Source organism: Equus przewalskii, chromosome 23 (assembly GCF_037783145.1).
Source record: "Equus przewalskii isolate Varuska chromosome 23, EquPr2, whole genome shotgun sequence".
Classification (NCBI taxonomy): domain Eukaryota; kingdom Metazoa; phylum Chordata; class Mammalia; order Perissodactyla; family Equidae; genus Equus; species Equus przewalskii.
Window position 1 is genome coordinate 23037729 of NC_091853.1, and position 22005 is coordinate 23059733.

The following is a 22005-nucleotide window of genomic DNA, read 5'->3' on the forward strand; positions in this document are numbered from 1 at the left end:
ATGAATATGGAATTTATAAAGCAGTTTCTCTTTGGATGCAGAGAAATGGAATAGTTGACTACTCAACCTTCAGAATCCATTCCACGGATTAAGATCAGGAATAGTAATTGGAATAAACTGGAATCATGTCTGAGTGATGGGGAAACCCGGTGTGTCAGCAGGAGCGTTGACTCAGACTGACTTATTCTTTACTGAAAGAGGGAAGAAAGGAACGACAGGAGGGGTACCTCACCAGGCCCACTGGTAGCTACCTGTCTAACCACAGGGGTAAAGTCTAACACAGAGAGACCCACCCAAGCGGAAGTGCCCCATGGGTTTCTCATTTGAAAGGTATTTATTCTTGGGGTTGGGGGGTGGGGAAGAGTGGTAGTGGTGCTGGGTGCAAACATAGGTACAAAGAATCTGAAAACCACAGACAAAAGGAAAATGAAAGTAAAGGCCTTTTTTTGATATAAACCATGGAAGCGGGAAAGTATTAGGTCTGCTGAGCAAGTGAGAAGCAACAAGCATGTCCTTCAAGGAGCACCTGCCACACGCAGCCACAGCCATCTGGGTGGTGCAAGAGTGTGCTTACTGGTGGGTCCACATGGTGAGACGTTCCACCTGGGCTGCTCCTCCCATGGGCTCCAGCTCTTCCTCTCAACCCTGCATGCCACCAAGAAGACCTCAAGCCAAGGACAGCCCTTCCTGCCCACTCGGGTCCCAGGTCCTGGGGACCTCCACTCTCAGATAGTTCTTTGCACTAACCCATTGCCTCAGGAGGCTGCCCTCCGAATTGGAGGGCATTGATGAAGTGCTCAGGATTTTCTCAATGGAAGTATTTCCCCTGTCTGGGGTGGGACAAAATCACATGGTTCTAGAAGCTTCCATCTCTTTCTTTGACTAGCCCTTTTAAGAGCATGTGCTCTACCCTCTTTCCTTGTGTGATTGACTTTTTGGCTGTTGGAGGTTATTGTGTGTTTGTTTTGTTTTTAAATTTCTGTGTCATTTCTTTGAGCAATACAGGAGGGAGGTTCTGTGATCCTGCTTTATACCTCCATCTTTAAATAGAAGTCTAATACATTTAAAACAAAATTCAGTTCATTAAAAGGCTGCTCAGCTCATGTCATTTCATGACTATTATTTGAAGTGAAGCATGTCTGAGAAAAGGCATTACATTACCTACAGCCCAGGGTGGAAAACCATTTAGTACAAAGGATTAAGGAGTTTTGTTCTCTTTTGATAGGGTGAAGACTTCCTACACGAAGTGAGATTTCAATTGCTGATAGAAGGAAAGGGAAAGGCTGTTTGGGAAAGGCAGCAAGGGTTGCTAATCTGGAAGCTGCAATTTCTCAACCTCTACTCTTTAGAAATGTCTGCCACACAGAGGGCTGGTGAGCATGCAGTGAGATGATCCTGTGAAAGGGTTTGGAGAACCTTAAAACACTCCACAAGAGTGAGGGATGGTTAGAGTTAGGATGAGCAGTGAAACACGGCGTTTCTTGTCACTGGAAGAATCACAAAGAGGCTGGATGAGCCTGTGCCAGGGGTGCTGGGAGAGAGAACTCAACTCTTGGTGGGTGTTGGGCCAGCTGGCCCCTAAGGCCTGTCCCTGCATGGGCCCTTGTCAACAGGGCCTGAGATGAAAGCTCCCACTGTGCCTTCATTTTCCGCTGTACTCAGAGGAGGCAAGAAACAATGAGCTCAGCTTGGCCGGAGGACAGGGTGCATTTTGCTCTCATCCCTGCAGAGGCTTCTCCCCAAGCATCAAACCATGAGGCAGGACCAACTACACAGTGTGTGGGACCCAGTGCAAAATGAAAATGCGGAGCCTCTGGTTCAAAAATTTTAAGAATCTCAAGATGGCAACAGCAGAGCATTAAAACAAGTGCAGGTCACACATTTATGAAGTCAGACCTGCCAGCAGAACTGCCAAGGAGGAAACGAGGAATGGGAAGAGCCAGGTGCGTGGGTGCTCCTTGTGCAGGGCCTCGGGGGGAGGGCAGGGGCCTATTTGTGCCTGTCCTCTCAGCCACTGTGGTTCACTCTTTTTCCAGGGGGTTGTGTGCAATTGCTTCGAGGGGAACAGTCACGGGGGAACTGCTACAGGAATGTAAATGGGTCACCAGCCCAGAGCCTCTTCTCCTTTATTGCCCTTAGTAAAACCTCACCAAACCCACCTGGGAGGTGGGCAAGGCCGCTGGGAGCTACAGCTGCCCAGACAGGCAGAGATGACCATGCGCTCAGCCAGTTGAGGGGAGTCTTAGTTTGGGTTCCCCCTAAAACAGAGGCTGAGATAAGGCTTTGGGTGCAGGTAGTTTATTTGAGAGATGGTCCCTGGAATGAGTTAGGGAGCAGAGAACATGGAAAGGACAGGAAAGGAAAAGGGACGAGGAAAAGCCAATATTAGGGAGCCTTATTGAGGCTCCCAGCGTCGGCAGTGGGAGCTCAGCTCTGCAGGAGTCTGGGCATTTACCCGCCACCTCCTGTCCCCCTTTGGTTGGGAGCTGCCCCTGTGGCCATTAACTTCCTCAGACTTCTGGACTGCCCCTCCAGGGGATGGGAAAGGCTTCCCTGGCACTGGAGAAGCCCCAAGGCCAAAAGGAGAATGATTCATGGCGAGCGCTTCCGGTGGAATGTGCCCAAGTGAGGAACCGGAGCCATTCACCACAATGGCAGCTGAAAACAGCAGGCCAGGGAATATAGTGAGGGACACCGAAGATGTCTGTCCAGGGGCCACCAGCTTTCCCTAGGGACCAGCTCCCAGTAGAATATAGGGGCAGGGGGGTGGCAAGAAGACCCGTGGACAAAATGTCATTTGCATTGTTCTCCTGTGGATTTCTCTGTCCCCCTCCGTTTTCCTCACTGACTGCAGTTGTCCATTCTTTGAGCTACTCTCTTACCCGACCCCTGCCCGTCACAGCACGGAACCAACACCAGAGCACAGGAGAGTGGGCCAGCGGGGTGGGGTCAGTCAGCTGTTGTTTATTGAGTGTGTTGTTTACTGAGTGGACTGGCAAGGAGGCCAGGGAGGGGAGAAAGGACACAGCTCTGTCCGCCTTCCCACAGCATGCTGACCTACTCCAGATGGCCTCACAGAGATTAGCTGTGGCCGTGCTGAAGGGCTGCAGGGGAGGGGCTAATACCTAGAGGCTTCCTAGAGAAGGAGCCTTGAAACTGAGGGAAGAATTCAGAGTGAAACTTCCCTGCTGGCAGGAGAACATTGGAGACCCCCCCGGCCACCCTTCTCCTCAGTCCCCTCCTGCCCGCAGGCTTGCTGGGGGCTCTCCTTGCGCTGGCCTGAGGCTGTCCTGGGCTCAGCCGGGGTTGCTGGCTCAGTGCCAAGGCCCTCTTCCCTTGGCCACATTTCCTCGAAACCACTTTCTAGGCCCTAATTGCTCCCTCATTGTTCTGAGCCACTGATTGACAAACTGCCCGGCCGGGAATCCCGAACCTACAAGCAGAGGCACACTGTTTATGATTGTCAATGATCCATGAGGGGGAAGAGTCCAGGCCTGGGAAACAGGCATCGCAGGGTAAGGTCTCAGCTCCCCTTCTTTCTGGCCAGCTACGTCAAATTTCCTCGGTTTCCACATCTGCACACAATAATCCGTCCTGCCACATCCACCTCACAGGGGTGTTGTGAGATCAAATGAGCGGAATTTTGAACCAACGGAATTTTATGTAAATGTAACATAACCATTGTTTGCTGTCCTGTGCCTGGCATCGCATCGGACCAGTTCCTACGCTCCCTTCCTGGCACACACAGTGGAGCTTGTTAGCTTGGCAAACTCCTGCTTATCTGGAATCTAAACTGGACGCTCAAACAGGCCAGTTGTGAGCTGTCTCAAGATCATGGTGCGATGAAAAGGGCGCTTAGTCCTGGGCCAGAGCCGGAAATTCTCCTGATCTCCAGATCCAACTCCCAGCAGCTCTTTGGCCTTGGGAAAACTCCTGGATTTCCTAGAGCCTCGCGTGATTCATCTGACAAAAGGGGTTGTTATGCTGCCCTGTCTGCCTCCTGGGTTCTCCTGAGGGTCACGCTGGAGTAAGGGAGTCTATACAACGCTGAGCTAGAATGCTCAAGGGCTGCGTAAATGTCGGAGATTGTTATTGAAAAAAGGCTTTCCGATTTGATGCCATAACACATCCATCCATCAGGCCTAGTGTGGATGTGGAGGCACAGATAAGATCCTGAAATGTTTTCTGGATCTTCTGACAAAGTCAGTGCACGAAGAGAAAGACTCATCCTTTTACTAGCCGGGGGTACAGGCAGTTGTCACCTTTACAGTGATGGTTGTTGTGGGTCAGAAAGAAGAAACAGGAAGGAGGGGAGTGGACTTTGAGTCCCAGAAATAGAAGAAGAAAATGACAAGAAGTCTTGGGAGAGATGGCAGGAACCAGAAGGAAGTTGCAAAGCAGGGCCTAAAGTGCAGAACCTGGAATGAGACAGTGTGGGACAGGGTGGGGACTAGAGGACGATGTCGGAGCGGTGGGGGGGCTGCGGAGGAGGCCAGGAGAGGGTGTGGTAGGTGATGTTGTCTCCCCGCCTGCCGTGCTGGCAGAACCCCGATTTTTCTCATGGGTCACCCGTGAACCGCAGATGAACCATGATTGGTTTAGAATTTCATTCTATACCAGTGATCAGTTTATTAGTGTGGCCAAGTCCTGGCCAATAGAATCTGAGGGATAGTCTACTGGGGGCTTCCAGGGAAGATTTTCCTCTTCCTTGATTAAAAAAAGCGAGAGAAATGAGGGAGCCTCTTTCCTCCTCCCCACCAACAACTCCCCCAGTGCCTTGTCCCGTCCCACGTGACCTTAAGTATCTGAGCCACGTAATAACTGGTTCATGTTTCTAACCAGCTCTCCCCGTGGCCCACACCTTCCTGTTTTGACTGTTGATGTGAAAGGTTGAGGGTTGGAGCAGCTACAGCCATTATCTAGTGAGGAGACAGCCAAGGGCCTGGTAGAGAAGCTAACCCAGAGCCTGGACGTTGTCAAGCTGCTGAATCTTGGAATTCCCTCCAGGTTTCTTGATGTGAGATAAGGAATGTCTTCAGGGTTGAAGCCACTTGTATTCTAGTGTTCCAGTGACGAGAGAACCAAGGATAAAATAACACTGAAATACGTGCCCCTGAAGGGAGCGTTACAGTTTGCACAGCACTTTTATACACACTTACCTTATTTGATGGTCACGAAAGACAAGAGGAAGAGAGAGCTTACCCTCTTTTTAAAATAAATGAGGACACTGAGGCCAGGGAGGGTAAATGACCTCCAAGGTCACAGAGCTAATTGATGGTAGGTCTGATATCAGAAGTCAGGGTTTCTGACTCTTGGCCCAGTACACTTTCCCCTCCACCTGGGAGAGACCGAAATGGAAGCTAAACAGAGGGAGATGCAAATGCCTCCAGGCAGCTAAAAGGAAAGGTCAGACAGCTCTGTACTCTCACCTCCCAGAAGAGTCTCAGGGGAGAATAGAAGAGAATCTGATCATCAACTACTGGTCGGCTGTGAGGTTGGGGAACCGAGCCCAGGGTAGGAGCGTGCTCTGGGAACTCGACAGAACAGGACCGGGGAGGTGGACAGATGAAGCGTGTGGCCTGTTCCTCCACCACCCCCAGGAAGCTCCTAGATGGAAGCAGGGAAAGACGAAAAAATATAAAGCCAGGATTGGCAGTCTTTCCAAAGCATGAAGCTGATGACTTCCCGAGGGGCAGGCATGCCTGGATCCGGTGGTGGAGACAGGCCATGCGGATGGGGCTAGGCAGAGCAGAGTCAGGAGCAGGGCAGGCTCTGCCTGAGTTTTCCAGAGAAGGGGAGCTCTGAACAGAGGAAGGAGCCAAAGAACCTTGGGAGAGCTGGGAAGGGATGAGGAGGGTGGCGGCCCCATGGTCTTTCTGGGAGCAGGAGGTCCCTGCAGAGGCATCACCAGTAATCCTGAGTGGAGAGCAACGTGGACTTTATTCTTCTGTCCTTCCTCCTTCCCTCCCTCCTTCCTTTCCTTTCTTTCTTCCAATTTTTCTTTCCATCAACAAATATGTACAGAGTGCTTGCCAGGTGCTCAGCACTGGTGCCAAGTGCTGGCAATACAGCAGTGATCAAAACCGACAAGGTCTCCTGGTGCTTACGTTCTAGTCAGGAGATACAGAAAATGACTGAGTGAGATGCAGAAGATCCTCCTTTTCTGCAGATTCCATATTTGCAAACTCACCTACTTGCTGGAGCTTATTTGCAACCCCAAGATCAACACGTCCAGCACTTCCGGAGTCATTCGTGGACAACTGCAGAGTAGCGAAAATTTTGAGTTGGCTGACGTGTACGTTCCCAGATGAGGTGGAACCTTCTCTTTTTAGTTCTCCTACTACCAACCAGGGTCCTTTTTGTGGCCTATTGAGTGCCATGTTTTTTGCATTTTTGTGCTTTTTCAGTGATTTCGCTGTTTAAAATGGCCCCCAAGCATGGTGCTGAAGCCTTGTCTGGTGCTGAAGCTTCATTATTGTAAAATGGTTGGGAAGTACCTTGCAGAGAAAAGATGAGTGTCAGATAAGCTCTCTTCAGGCGTGAGTGAGGTCGGCTGAGTCGGATGTTAATGAATGAACAAAATGTATTAAATAAAGTGTCTTTAAACAGAAACACACATAAAACAAGGTGAGACATTAATGGGTTGTTGAAAATTCCATGGCCAGAGGCTCAGAGGTACCTAACCTATGTTTCCCCAATGACTCAATATTTGCTAGTTCATTGTTCACGGTGACTCTATAGAACATAACTACGTCAAATAATGAGAAAGGACGATAATTTTATTTAGGATGAGTGCTGTGAAGGAGGTCACACAGGGAGACGGATTAGCATGTGATTGGGAGGGGGGTGGTCAAGGGAGACCTCTCTAGGAGGTGACACTTAAGCTAAGATCTGCCTGACAAGAAGCAGGCAGCCAGCCATTGAGACCTGAGCAGACCATTCCCAGGGACTCTTGTATCGGAAAGCTCTGGGCATGGCTGGGGGCAGACTGAGAGCCTGTGTGGCTGGGGGGTGGCGTGAGAGGAGGCCAGAGGGAGGGTCCCTGAGGACCACACAAGGATTTAGGCTTTTATTCTGAGACCCATGGAAGCAGAGGCTTTTGGAGCAGAGCAATGAAACTGAAACTGACATGGCTTTTCAAAGATACCTGGCTGTTGTGTGGCAAATGGATCAAAGAGACCCAGATGGAAGCAGGGCTCAGTTGGCAGATGACTGCAATGTCCAGGCTTGAGAGGGGCGTGGCCTCCACCACGGATGTAGCACAGGAGACAGGGTCAAGTTATATTTTGGAGGAAGAGTTAAACTTGATTGGCTGATGAATCAACTGTAGAAGATGAAAGAGGAATTAAGATGACTCCTAGGTTTTCAGGCTGAAGCAACTGCATGAACTATGGTTTCATTTGCTGAGACGGGGATGACTGGAACAGGACAATTACGAACATGTTAAGTTTCAGACATTTGCTAGCTATTTACCAGGACACGTCATGTAAGTCATTGAAAACATAAATCTGAAACTTAGAGGGGGTGTTGGAGTTGGAGAGGTAAATGCCAATGTGAGGGGACTGGATGAGCTCACTGAGGGTGGGTGGGGGGTTGGGAACCCCTATAGGATTCAGACAGAAGTGGGTTGTGGCAGGGAGAGTCTGAGCCTGAGGACAGGGTGTACGGGGTGAGGATAGAGGCTGAGAGGTAGCTGAGAGTTTGTGGTTGTGGGAGTGATAAAAAGGCAATCTGAAAAACTGAGACGCTCAGGGCTTAGAGACTGGAGGCACCCCCTGCAGGCCTGTTCTGTCGAAGCTGCTGGGGACCGAGCTCCCAGGTGAGTAACAGGATCTAACGCCCAGCTTGGCACCCATCAACAGCTCCGCCAGTGCCTTTTCCCGTCCCACCTGACACTAAGTAAGTACCTAAGCTGGATAATAGCTGGTTCACATTTCTGACCAGCTCATTTCCCTTACATAAATGATTTTTGCTATGGGGCCTGAGCATCTAATAAGGAGACCAAAGGCAGGGCCTAGCCTGAGGAGGAGTGGGATTAGAGAACATGAGGATTTTCAGAGCCTGTCATCACCTTATATAATGGGAGAGGAGGTGGGAGGAGATGCGAGGAGGAGGAAGGACAGGCTGGCAACCCAAGGCTGTGGTAATAGCTGTGTGTGCCCAATAAATCGGGAAGGGGTGATCCCCATTGCCTGGAGGCAGTGTGGTGAGGTAGTTAACGCGCAGGCTCTGGAGCGTGACCACTTGGGTTCAAATCTTAGCTCTGCCACCTACTAATTGTGTTCAGTTTCCCCGTCTGCACCTAGCACACAGTGTGCTTTTGGAGTGCTTAGAACAATGGAGGCACCCAAGCAAGCACTCAATAGACAGTATCCAGAGCTGGTACGAGCCAGTTTAACTTCCACCTCTGAGTCAGTGATGATTTCCAAGCTGCAGGCCAGGCTGGGACAGATGAGAGAGTTGACTGTGGCTGGGTTAAGGCTATGGTTGTGGCAATAACATAACAGGGACAGATCCGGGCAGCACTCAGATCAAGGCTCAATGACTATGAGTTTAATAGGTTTCTGTGTACTCACTATGCTTATTATAATAACATCCTTTGTCCCATGATGCTGTGCAATTTTCACACTTTTCATCTTACTTTATGTATTCCACTTTACTTTTATGTATTGGCCTCCTAGGGCTGCCATAACAAATTACCACCAACTGAATGGCTTAAAACAGAAACTTATTCTCTCACCGTTCAGGAGGCCAGAAGTCCAAAATCAAGGTGTCAGCAGGATTGTTTCCTTCTGAGGGCTGTGAGGGAGAAACCCTCCCACTCCTCTCTCCTAGCTTCTGATGCTTCCCGTTATCCTTGGCATCCCTTGGCTGTAGATGCATTACTCCAATTTCTGCCTCCATCTTCACGTGGCTGTTTTCTCTGTGTCTCTTTGTGCCCTCTCCTCTTCTTATAAGGACACAGTCACTGGATTTAGGGCCCACCCTAAACCCAGGATGATTTCATCTCAAGAGCCTTAATTAATTATATCTGAAAATACTCTTTCCAAATAAGGTCACATCTCGAGGTTCCACGTAAACGCGAATTTTGAGGGAACACTATTCAACCCTTTTCTTACACCTTATCTCCACCGCACTCTTGTGGAACAAGAAAGACAGGTACTGTTATTCTCTTTTTATAAATTAGGAAGCCAAGGTCTGGAGAGGAGAAATTAACTGGCCTATGGTCATGCAGCTGGTTGGTGAGAATAGATCCCAGATTTAAATTCCTGCCCCAGCACTCTTTCCCCCATCGAAGTTTTATTCCCTCTACAGCAATACTGTGTGTATGTGTGTGCAAGACAGACAGGCAGTGAGAGAAAGAACGAGCTTTCATCTTGTCTGTCCATCTCTCCTCCCTCTTCTGGAAAATCGGCTTTGGCCCTTTCCAGTCGCGTGGTGCCACGGAGACAACGATGCGTGTGTGTGTGTGAGTATGTGTGAGTGTGTATGTGTTTGTGTGTTCATGTGCATAGCTTGAGGAGTGTGTTTATACGTCCACGTCAGAAATGGGGAGCCTCTAGGGCTTTACCAAGGTCTACTATGATATGAAACAAAACTCAGACTCACAGCTCAGAAAAATTGCATGACCATTCACTTTTTCAAATCAAAGTGGGTAACATAAAGCATTTCAGGCACACATACACACACACACGCATACAATGCAGATTTCAGTTCCATTTCATGCACGACTAGACAAGGTAGAGAGTTGGAGAGAGAGAGAGAGATGGAAAGTGAACAGAGGAGCTAGAAGGATAGAGAAAAAGAACATGAACATTGGAAGTTGACTTGTTTCCGAATGCTTCACTCAAGCCTTAGAACGTGTTCTTTTTTCAGTTATGGGTGCACTCATATTTGCCTATCTTAGTGGTAGGAGGTGGGGTTCCTGTATTCATTAAAGTTTTCATTAATCAACAAATATTTACGCAGGGTCTAAAGTGTATTGGACACTCCGTGCAGCTGGGGTAAGAAATAAAAAGCAGGGCTCTTGCTTCTGAGGCACACACAGAGCATATGTACACAGAGCGTACGGTCAGAGCCAGATGGTGCACAGTTACAAGGCAGGAGGATGCCTGCTATGAGAGGGATGTGTACTATAGAATCAGAGAGAACCAGGTCTAACCCAGCACGGGCCAGGGCACAGATACCTCCCTGGAAGACTGGATGCATTGGGCTAAGTCAACGGGGCCCACTATAGTAGATCTGGCAAGAATAGACCCAGACCTGAACCTAGGCAATGCCACAGAGTGGAAAGGAATGGCTAATGGGGCAGGGGTCCAGGAAGGATTTGGCTGAGGGAACTGACCTCATGTTACCCCCAGATTTCTAGCTCATGGAAATGGTGGAATGGGAATGCCATGAACTGAAATAGGGAAGAAAGGAAAAAACAGGTATATGGGCAAAAGGATTTTTTTCCAAATATAAGAATCCAGTCATATAACTATCTAACATAACATTTTCCAAAGATTCTCCATAGCTTTGAGGATAATATTCAAACTCTGTCATTTAGGTCATATGGCCCTCCAAATTCTTTCTTCTTCTCTAAGTTTATTTCTTGTCACTCACCCAAGTTCATCCTTATATCCAGCTATATAAAACTAGTGGTAATTCCCAGACACATTCCATTGGTCTTCTATGGTTTTATGAATGTGATTCTTTCTGTCAAGAAAGTTCTCTATCATGAACATGTGCTGTTTTTGTGTTCTCAGCATCCTCTCATTTGGGTTACTCCCCCTGTCTCATTCCATGTCATCCTGATGGAGCTGCCAATCACAGTATCCGGCCCTCTGGCCCCAGGGATGGGTAGGAGATCCAGGCCAGGTCAAGCATAATATCCCACCCCTCAGTGATTGGCCCAGGATTGGCACATGACCCAAGCTGGGCCAATCAGAACCCTTCTCTGGGATTTTATATATGGGTGCTGGGAGAGTTCCCTCTTTCTTCTGGGGCCCCAAAACAGAAGTGATATGAGCCTGGAACTTCCTGTGGCCATGCCCCTCCTGCCCCCTGAAACATAGAGGAAGCTTAGCTGATTAGGAGAGAATGAGTCCAACACAGAGGGAGAAACAACAGAGATGAGTACGAGAAGAGCAGCACATCTGAAAGCCTTGTGAGAGTCTGAGGCCAGCTTTACCTGGTTGTCCCAGTTACAGAATTCCCTGGTTTGCTTAAATTAGCCCTGTCACTTAAAATTGAAAGAGTCCTATAGCCAAAATCCCAATTTCTTCTACCCACTTCCTACACATCCCTCAAAACTCAGTCCCAACCCAATTCCTCCAGAAAGCCTTCTCTGACCAGCTGCTCCTCCCCTCCCAGTTTGATACACTTCCCTTGGGTTCCATAACATTCTGGGCATATTCGATTGCATCCCTTTGCAATCAGATCCCTAATGGTTGGTTTACATTTCTGTTTACCATCAAAGTGTAAGCTCCTTGACCCTAATTGTATTCGCTTTATAGCTCTATGTCTGGCACAGAAAGGTGTTTTAAAAAAAACTTTGATGATGGGCCGGCCCAGTGGCACAGCGGTTAAGTGTGCATGTTCTGCCTTGGTGGCCCAGGGTTTGCCGGTTTGGATCTAGGGTGTGGACATGGCACCGCTTGGTAAGCCATGCCATAGTAGGCGTCCCACATATAAAGTAGAGGAAGATGGCCAAGGATGTTAGCTCAGGGCCAGTCTTCCTCAGCAAAAAGAGGAGGATTGGCAGCAGCTGTTAGCTCAGGGCTGATCTTCCTCAGGAAAAAACTTTGACAAATGAATAACAAGTTTAGAGTTTGCCTGTGGCACATTCAGGTGCCCAGGAGGGTTTGTGGGTATATAAATCACGGGGGGACCTCTGCTCCAGTGGGGCAGGTGGAGGAGGCCAGTGGGCTGTGGGCAGTGGGCGGTGAGGAAAGGCGTGGTGCCCTCAGTCTCTTTCCAGTGGCTTATCCAAGAAGAGGAGAGTAGTAGGGTGGTGACCAGAGAAGCAAAGGAGGATTTATTTTGAGATCCCAAAGTCCGAAGTATGTTTATACGTTAAAGGAATGGAGCCAGTGGAGAGAGAGGGGTGAGGATTCAGGAGAACCAAGACATGGGACAGGGGAGGGGGTGGGCCTGGAGCATAGGCAGAAGGACAAGGAACAAGAATTCCCAGCAGGCACTCCAGTTTAGACAATGACAGAGACAGGGCAGGGAGTGGGGCACCCGAGCCAGAGTAACCTCATTCAACAGCCCCACAGACTAGTGAGGCTGGGCAAAAGAGAGCCTCGATCTCTTTCTTAAGGCTCCCAGAACATTCGGCTTTCTTTTTCTCAGTTATCCTCCACCTCCCAGCAAGTGGAAGGCCATGGCTGAGCGCAAGTGGCCCTATCAGGTCACTGGCCTCCAGCTGTGTCCAGATCTCAGGGTGCTGGCCAGAGTTCAGGGTGATCCTCCGCATTGTTCCCCTTGTTGTTGTTACCCGACCTAGGAGGTCAAGTTACCCCAGGATAGTGTGCACTGACTTTGTCCGGGGGCTATGTGATCCTGTCAAGGGAGGAGCATGGATGTAAATTATTGAGGAAACCTCAGGTTCTCAACAACTCCCTAGCGATTCAGATAGGCCAAGAAACCTGAGAGGACTCCGCCTCTGGGGTGCTGCCGCTGGGATTGAGCCAGTGGTCACTTTCCCAGGCCTGCCAGCCTCTTAGCCTGCCAGTGATTGAAACTTGAAGTCTGGTGGTTCACCAGGGCCCCAAGTTAAAAGCCCTTTGCAGCCAAGATTTCCCAAAAGATCTGTGGGGGAGAGAGAGCAACAGCTCACTGATAGAAACCCAACTCAGAAACCACTCTCTTTCGGGGCCCTCAGCGAGTGTGAAGGGGTGGAGAAAGCAATGCCTGTTTCCTCCCAAGAGAGGCATGATCTCCCCTCAAAAGAGGCTCAACCTCACTGTGGAAGGCCTGATCTCTGCCCCGGGGGAGCTGCTAGCCAGGCAGAGAACACACACACACACACACACACACACACACACACACACAAACACACACACCCGTGACTGTAATTTATAGCACCTGGAACAAGATCCTAAGCACTGTGCAGGAGGTCAGAACTAGCCAGACCACTGCAGGGGCACGGCCAGAGGAAGGATTAGCCTGAAGTCGCTCCCTTCCCCGAGGCTTCCCTGCCATCTAGTGCAGAGCTGTGCCCAGAAGGGGCTGACCTTGTTGGATGCTTGCTGGTTCTGGCTGCTGAGCACCTGACGCTGTGGTTCTGTACAGGGGATGGGGCTGCAAGGGACCTGCTTGCCTATTGCCTTCCGTCCCAGACTACTTTCTGGAAAAGAGGAAGGGAAGGCGGGGAGGAGTTCACTGTCCAGCCTCTCCAAGCGTCCTTTGGCTTTGGTCATCAAGAGGCAGCCCATGTGTTTGCTCAGAGATCCTGCTGCCCTGCTCTTTAACACCTCTTATCCCACTCGCTGTGTTTCTTGGGCTGTCCAAGATTGCTGAGCCCCTGCGTGTGTGCGTGTTCGTGGATGCCTCGTATGCATCTCTACACACCCAGCCATCCAAGTGCACATCTGTGTATCTCCATGTGTGTGTGACCATGTGTGATAATTTCTGTGTTTGCCTAAATTGTCCCTGTGCACACATGAGTATGTGCAGGTGTGCATGCTGGGGGTCCTCTTTCACAAACACATGAGCATGCATCAACCAAGTTTTAATGTCCAGCAACATCATGGCATCAATACAGCAGGCTGGACATTGAACTGAGTCTTGCCACTTCCCTGGCTTTGCCCAGAAGTGACATATGCACTCTAATGTCCTAAATTCCCCTCCTCCCTTTGCAGCCCGCCATGAGTCCCTGAAGAACTCTTGTATGCTACATCCAAGACTTTCTCAGAAGAGCCAACGATGTCTGATCTTTGGAGCTTCCATTGGGTCTCAGTTCATTTGTTCACTTACTCCTCAAAGAACCACTGAGCTGCTCCCAGGCCAAGCCCTGTGTTAAGAGCCACAGTTACAGAAATGAGTAAGACATGGTCCCTGTCTTCATGAAATGCATACTCTAATCAGGGAAAAGGCCTGGACACAAGTAATCACGTTGGAAGGCAGACTCTGCTAAGATCATGGGAGTACAGAGAAAGAAGACACTAACTCTGCCCTTAGGGAGCCCGGCATGGTTTCATTGAAGTTGTATTTAGCTAGGACATAAGCAGAATTTTGACAGGAGAACGTGCAGGATAGCATTCCAAGAAGAGCAATGGTGCAATCAGAGATCTAGAAATGAGAAAGCCCATGGAGTGTCTGCTTTCAAACTCTTTCTTAAGGCTGGTGTGTTGCATGACTCCACGAGAGTGCCCCTCACATAGAATGCAATACGAAGGGTGCCCCCTAAAGGTGTGCAGTGTTGTGGTCCTGCCCTTCTTCATCTGTGTTCTTTCAGTCTGTGCCCCCAGACTTACTCACCTTACACGAACCTAATTCCAAATGGGAGCAAATGAACTAAAGTGGGGTTCGAAGAACACGAGGTAGGAGGAGGCTAATGCGCATGTAGTAAGAGAGGCTCAGGAGAGTCTCATGGAAAACCAGCCTGATCTGTAAGGAAAAAGTCAGAATGGGTTGTTGAGAACGATTTAAAATTCTTTCTTTTAATTACTTGCTCAACCAGCATTTATCTGGTGCGCTCTGGGAAGAGAAGAGCAGAGCAGAGAAGAATCTCTCATTGTTCATGATGATTTAGGCTAGTGTTTCTTCAAGTGTGTTCCTAAGAACAATAAATAGTCCAGAGAGATTCTGAGATCAAATAAGAGTTACAGGGATCAAACACATTGAGAAAATATGTGTAAACAAAGCAAACAGGTTTCTCTGCTCCAATATTTATCAGCGCCTTTAAAATCTTAACATAGTTTGTGAGTCTCCATGAGTGGGAGATGGCAGCAATAGTTCCCAAAGTTATTTGAACTATAAACCCCGTACGTTCCCATGGAACTGGTAAGGTTGATTAAAACCTTCCTGGGGAAACCCAAGATTGGGGACAGGAGTTCTGAGGCATCACTGTGATAATGGCAAACAAAAGAAAAAGGATTCGTAAACGCATGGGCAGATGGTGTGGCAAGAAGACGCATCATCTCTCTCACTCCATCCAGGAAGACTTCCTGGAGGGTGCGTGGCCTCAGGAACCATCGAGGGAAGACAGGGCAGTCTGAAGGGATTGAAGCTTAATCTGTGTCACATGAAAGCAAACATGTACTTGGGGGAGAATAACCATGCAGTAAAATGTTGTGGACTTAAGTGTCTGTTGGAACATGCTTTGAGGGAAGGACAAGGAGGAAGGAGGAGGCCCCGGGCTTGCCTGCTCTCCAGCTGTGCCCAGCCTGATAAAGCAAGCTCCTTGCCTTCTGGGAGCTCCTAGCATGATGGAGGGATGAAGGAAATGATGGCTTCCAAAACACTGGACATGAGGCCACAAAGGTCAGTGGTAGCTGAGAGATGGGAAACAAACAAAGCAAGCCCCAGAACTGCCCCAGTTTACGGCCTTGAGAGAATTTCTAAGCCACAGTGCAGGGAAGGGAAACCAAGATGGAGCCCAGCAGATTTTGTAAGTGAAGAGGAGGAGCTGGGAGTCTGGGGAGACGCAGGAAGCTACAGGACCCATACGAGAGTATCCAAGAGAAGAGATTTGCACGGAAAGAGAACCCTGGAAATGTTCAAGTTTTTGGCAGAGCACTGATCAGCATATGTATGTGAAGAAACCACCCACAGCTGGGGAAAGGACCACCCAGAAGGATGAAGGGAAGAGTACTCAGAGCTCACACAGGGCTGGGAAAGCTTCCTATGCCCACCAGTCAGACTGGAAAAATTCATAATTTATGGGTAGAGTACTCAGAAGGATCTTGCTTCAGTCGTGAAAAATAATTAGCCTTAGACTGAATACTGCTTTCATGTCACCTAACGAATCTTAAAGACCTGAAAGGACAACACTACTGCAGCCTGGGACAAATTCAAGACTATTTATAGGAATACGAAAATATCTAGCACCCAACAAAGTAAAATTCACATCTGCCATCCAATAAAAAATTACTGGGCATGCAAAGAAACAGGAAAATACAACCCATAATGAGGAGAAAATATAATCATTGAAACTGACCCAGAACCTACAACTGTCCTAGTTTGCCTGGGACTATCCTAGTTTTAGCACTGAAAGTGGTACATCCCAGAAAACCCCTCAGTCCTGGGAAAACTAGTCACCCTGCCTACAACTAACATTATACTCAATGGTGGAAGACTGAGGGCCCTCTCCTAAGATCAGGTGCACATCAGAACATCCACTCTCACCACTTTTGTCAACCTTGTATGGGAGATTCCAGCCAATGCATAAGGCAAGGAAAAGAAATCCTTATTGGAAAGGAAGAAGTAAAACTGTCTTCATTCTCAGATGATATGATCATCTATGAAGAAAATCTGATTTGACTCTACAAAAAAGCCACTAGAACTAACAAGTGAGTTTAGTAAGATTGTAAGATACAGGTAAATATCTGCAAATCAATTGTATTTCTATATACTAGCAATGAACAATTGGAATTGAAATTAAAATAATAATATCCTTTTCAATAGGATCAAAAAGTATAAAGTAGGGATACACATGACCATCCATGTGAGAGACTTGTACATTGGAAGCTACAAAACATTGTCGACAGAAATTAAAGATCTAAATAAATGGAGAGACATACCACTTTTATCGGTTTGGAAGAGGCAATATTGTTAAGATGTTAATTGTCCCCAAATGGATTCAATACAATCTCGAAAAAATCCCAATAGTCTCTTGTAGAAATTGACATGCTGACTCTAAAATTCATATGGAAATACAACAGACCTAGAATAGCCAAAGCAGCTTTGAAAAGAACCAAGCTGAAGACTAACACTGCTTGATTTCAGGACTTATTATAAAGCTATAGTAAGTAACCAGATAGACCTACACAGAGATGCATGTAGTGGGTTGACTTGTGTCCACCTCGTCCCCCCAAATCATATGTCTACCCGGAGCCTGTGAATGTGACCTTATTTGGAAAAAGGGTCTATGCAGATGTAATTAAGTTAAGGATCTTAAGATGAAATCATCCTGGATTTAGGATAGGCCCTTAATCCAATGACAGGTACCCTTCTAAGAAGAGGGGAAGACGCTGAGAGATACCTGGGGAGAAGGCCAGGGAAAGACAGAGGCAGAGATTGGGTTACCCTGTCACAAACCAAGGAATGTCTGGAGCCACCAGAAGCTGGAAGAGACAAGGGAGGATTCTTGTGTAGAACCTCCTAAGGCAGTGCTGCCTGCCAACACCTTGATTTCAGACTTCAGGCCTCCAGAACTGTGAGAGAACCAATTTCTGTTGTTTTAAGCCACAGGTTGGTGACACTTTGTTAGGCAGTGCCAGGAAATGAATGCAATGCATAACTGATTTTCTACAGAGGTGCAAAAGCAATTCAGTGGAGCAAAAATAGTCTTTTCAACAAATAGTGCTGGAACAATCGGATATACACATGCAAGTAAATAAACTTGGACTCATACCTTTTAGCGTATATAAAAATTAACTCAAAATGGATCATACACCTAAATGTAAAATCAAATCTATAAAATACCTGGAAGAACTCATAAGAGAAAACCTTTGGAACCTTCTGTTAAGCAAAGATTTCTTATACATGACACCAAAACATGATCCATAAAATTAAAAATTGATAAATTAGACATCTTAAAATCAAAATCTTATGCTTTTCGTAAGACACTGTTAAGAGAATGAAATGACAAGTCACAGACTGCAATGCCTATATCTAATAAAAGATGTATGTTTAGATGATATTTTTTGTAACTCTCAAAACTCAGTAATAAAGAAACAATCCAATTTTAAAAATAGGCAAAGATTCAAATAGACACTCCACCAAAGAAGATATACAGATGGCAAATAAGTACATGAAAAGATGCTCAAAATCATTAGTTTGGGAAATGCAAATCAAAACCACAAGATATTGCTACAGACCTATTAGAATGTCTAAAGTCAAAGACCTCCATTACTAAATGCTGGCAAGAATGCAGAGCAACTGGAATTCCCAGGCACTCCTGGTGTGAATGAAAAATGGTCCAACCACTTTGAAAGACAGTGAGGTTGTTTCTTAAATAAACATGTACCTACTGTATGATCCAGCTATTCCACTCCTAGGCATTTACCTAAAAGAAATGAAAACTTACATCCATACAGACTTGTATACAAATGGTCATCAGCCGTTGAGTGGACAAATTATGGTATTTATACAATGGACTACTACTCAGCTACCAAAAGGAATGAACCAGTACTACGAGCAACATGGACGAATCTCAAAGTAATTATGCTGAGTGAAAGAATCTGGACCAAAAAAGTACATAATGTGCCATTCCATTTATGTAAGATTTTATAAAATGAAATAAATCTATAGTGACAAAAAGTAGATCAGTGGTTGCCTGAGAAGGGGGTATGGGGGTACAGAGGGGAGGGAGGAAATTTTGGGGAGGATGGAACGGATATGTTCACTATCTCGTGGTGATGGTTTCCTGGGTATATACGTATGTCAAAGCTTATCAAAGTGCACGCTGTAAATATGTGCAGCTTGTCGCATGTCAATGAAACCTCAATAAAGCTAGAAAACAAAAAAGGAGAAAAAGTGATGTCTCCAGCATTCCCAGCATTAGTGCTGCAGCCCGTGCCTAATGATGGAGGGCGGAGGGAAGCAGCGAGGTGCTGAGGGGTCCCACAGCCCTTATTCCCAGGCAGCATGCAAGCCCACCTCCATGCACGGGCCCTGAGGACTGGATGGAACAACACTGGTCCGCCTGTCCATCAGGGGACCGCCTCTCCGCCGCGTGCTTGCCTGCAGGCTGGCCAGAGGGGAAAGTTCAAGGAAATGAGGTCATTAGACTCCTTGGAGCAAGATCCCAAGGGAGTTAGTACAAATGTCAGAAAACATTTGGTCCAACAGATGCTGTAAAGCCCCTTAGAGTAATGTCCTTTCTTCGCTTCATTAGTCTTTGCTGTCTGTCTGCAGCTGGATCTTTCTGAAAACCGGGGGACTCTGCTCAGTTGGTGCCCTGCAGTCACAGACGGGGACTGTGAGGATGGGAGAGTCCAGGACCTGGGGACTCACTGTGGTAGGACCCCAGTATAACTGGGGACTATCCTTCCCAGATTTTCAAGGGTGTGATTTTTTTCCTTTTAATCCAATTGTTTATTAAATGTAATTATGTTTTATAGTTTCATAAGGCCTTTTTTATGAACAGATTTTAAAAAATTGCAATAAGGGTCTACTCGACTGGAAGATGAGACAATTTTCAACCACATTCCTGGAAACCCCTGCCCAAGGACTTGGAGGTAATTTATTCGGTTAAGAAATTCAGAAAGCTCTCCTGCACTCTTTCCATCTGGTTTGTGCCAATACTGGTGTTCAGCTCACCCTTTCGCTAGGTAAAAGACTCAGACATTCCAGCCTGCTGTATATAAATGATCACACATTTAAAATGACTGAGCCTACGTGACTGGGAGGCTGAGGCAGTGCTGCTGGGACCCAGATACTCAGATCAACAAGCCTCAAGGAATTCCCCCCTCTTGTGGGGCAGATTCTCAAAGTCCCAGAATAGACTCCCCTCCCCCCACACCTCTACCATGTCCTCCTGTCGTCTCTGTCCCCTTTCTCTGAAAAGTAGATCTACTAATCTACCCCCTTCCCGCCCTGCTCAACATGAAACATTAACAATAATAATAATTGCCACTAGGACATTTAGATGGACGGTCACTGATATGAACTCTTTATATACATTACCCAGCAAATCTTTACAGCGAGCCTACGAGATGGGTAGTATGATTATTCCTATTTTACAAATGAGGAAACTGAGGCAAAAAGAGGTGATGTGAGGGTAGAGTTTCCAGGGTATTTTTTGGCGGGCGGGGAGGGGTCAGAATTTCAAAAACATTTTTTAATTGTGGTAAATTACACATAACATAAAACTGACCACCTTAGCCATTTTCAAGCGTACAGTTCAAGAGTGTTAAGCACATTCCCATTGTTGTGCATCCCATCTCCGAAACGTTTTTCATCTTGCAAAACTGAAATTCTGTGCCCGTTAAACGAGAACTCCCCATTTCCCCCTCTGCCCAGCCCCTGGAACCCACCATGCCACTTTCTGTCTCCATGACTTTGACAACTCTGGGTACTTCCCATATGTGGAATGATACAGTACTTGTCCTTTTGTGTCTGGCTTATTTCTCTTAGCATGATGTCCTCAAGGTTCATCCATGTTGTCGCATGTGTCAGAATTTCCCTGAGTTTCAGCTTTTTGAGATGGGAAGAATTCTGGAGATGAATGGTAGTGATTTGCACAACATGTGAATGTACTTTAATGCCACAGAACTGTACACTTAAACATGGTTAAAATGGTGAATTTTACGTTATGTCTATTTTATCACAATTAAAACAACAACAACAAAAACAGGTGAGGAGATTCGCCCAGGGGCTTAAAGTAAGTGGCAGATGCTAACCCAGGTGGGTGGGCTCCTGTGTCTGGGCTCTTCAGCCGTGTGCTATACTGCCACTCGGAACAGAAGTCACACAGATGGAGCCTGAAGCCCCGAGTCCTTCTAGAACCTCACAGAGATGTATGCACGACTGGAGATTCAGGTTTGGGGTTTATCACCAGCAGGAGTGGGCAGTCACACAGGGCTTCCAGTGGAGAGAGCTTCAGATCCAACAGGATGCTGGGGTGCGTGGGTCAGACAGAAGACAGAAAATGAAAGCACCTGTGTATGGGGAGGGGTGAGAGCCTGAAGGCTGGGACTGAGTGGCCTGAGACCGGGACGAGCTGGGGAGGGAGGGTGTCAGAAGGTTCTATGAGGGTGAGTGTGCCAAGAAGCCACATTTAATGAGGGGCCTGGCTGGGGCCAACAGGGGAAGAGGCACCCACTTCCTTTCCCTCTGTGGTGGCGCCCAGAGGAGCAAAGGAGCAGGGGAAGAGAGCTGTCTCTCCCCAGGTGGCATCTGACCCTCTTTCTGTGGGCACGGAATAGGGGAAGAGGGGGGCAGGGACAGAAAAGGGAGAGGGACAAGAAGCTGAGCGGGCACAACGTCAACTCACCACCGACCCCCATCCCTTTTCATGTGTCTTAGACATGACTGTGCCCTGGCTTGGGGGATAATTTTCTTCCCCAAATCACATTTCTTCCCCCGTTGAGATAAGGAGCAGACTACCGCTAAAATAAATGTCTGTGTTTTTCATAAACCATGGTAGGTGGCTTTCAAGAATCCAGATAATTAAAAAAAGACATATAGATAATAAAAATCAGGATAATCAGAGAAAACATATATCTGAATGTAAGGCCAACAGGAATTACATAACTTTTGTTTTCTCTGATCTGTCCCTGGCCTGGCATACCTATTGCTGAGGCGGTAGTGCTCTCGCCTCATTTTATGAGCCCCAGTGGGGAAGCCAGGGGAGCAAACCAAGGAACATGCTGGAGCCTTGCTGGTTTTCTATGCAGGCTTGGGTGGGGGTTGGGAGGGGCAATCAGAGCTCCCTACAGAGGGAAACCTAAGCCAAGAGCCAACAAGGAGGGTGCTACCTGTGCACGCAGGGTTAGGTGAGGCCACCGCATCCCAGCCTCTCCCAGGCCTCATTAGGATGCTAGGGCTGGCAAGGGCCTCAAACTGGGCTGTGGCTCCTCCTCTGGAACAAGATGACCCTGATATGTTGGCCCAGCAACTGGATTACCTCCCAGGGAATTCTTGGAACGACCTGAGGTGACGAGGTGTGTGGGCCCCACCTTGACTCCTGTGCAGCCAGTCTTAATGTCAAGGGGGAGCCCCTTCCAGCATCACCCAGTTAAACTTCCTGGCAGAGGAGAGGGCGGAGCAGGAAATGCATGTTGTGGGGGTTAGCTCAGTGTCTGTGCAAGTCTCCCTCAGCCATTTCTAAACCGCTTGGGGCGGCTTCCC

At 47.7% G+C, this 22005-nt stretch overlaps 1 long non-coding RNA gene across 1 annotated transcript; it reads left to right on the forward strand.

Moving 5' to 3' along the window:
* Positions 1-1608: 1608 nt before the first annotated feature.
* LOC139078937 (uncharacterized) lies at positions 1609-18471 on the forward strand. Its single transcript, XR_011532131.1, has 2 exons — positions 1609-1943; positions 13848-18471. It is a non-coding gene; the product is annotated as an uncharacterized lncRNA (long non-coding RNA).
* Positions 18472-22005: the final 3534 nt, after the last annotated feature.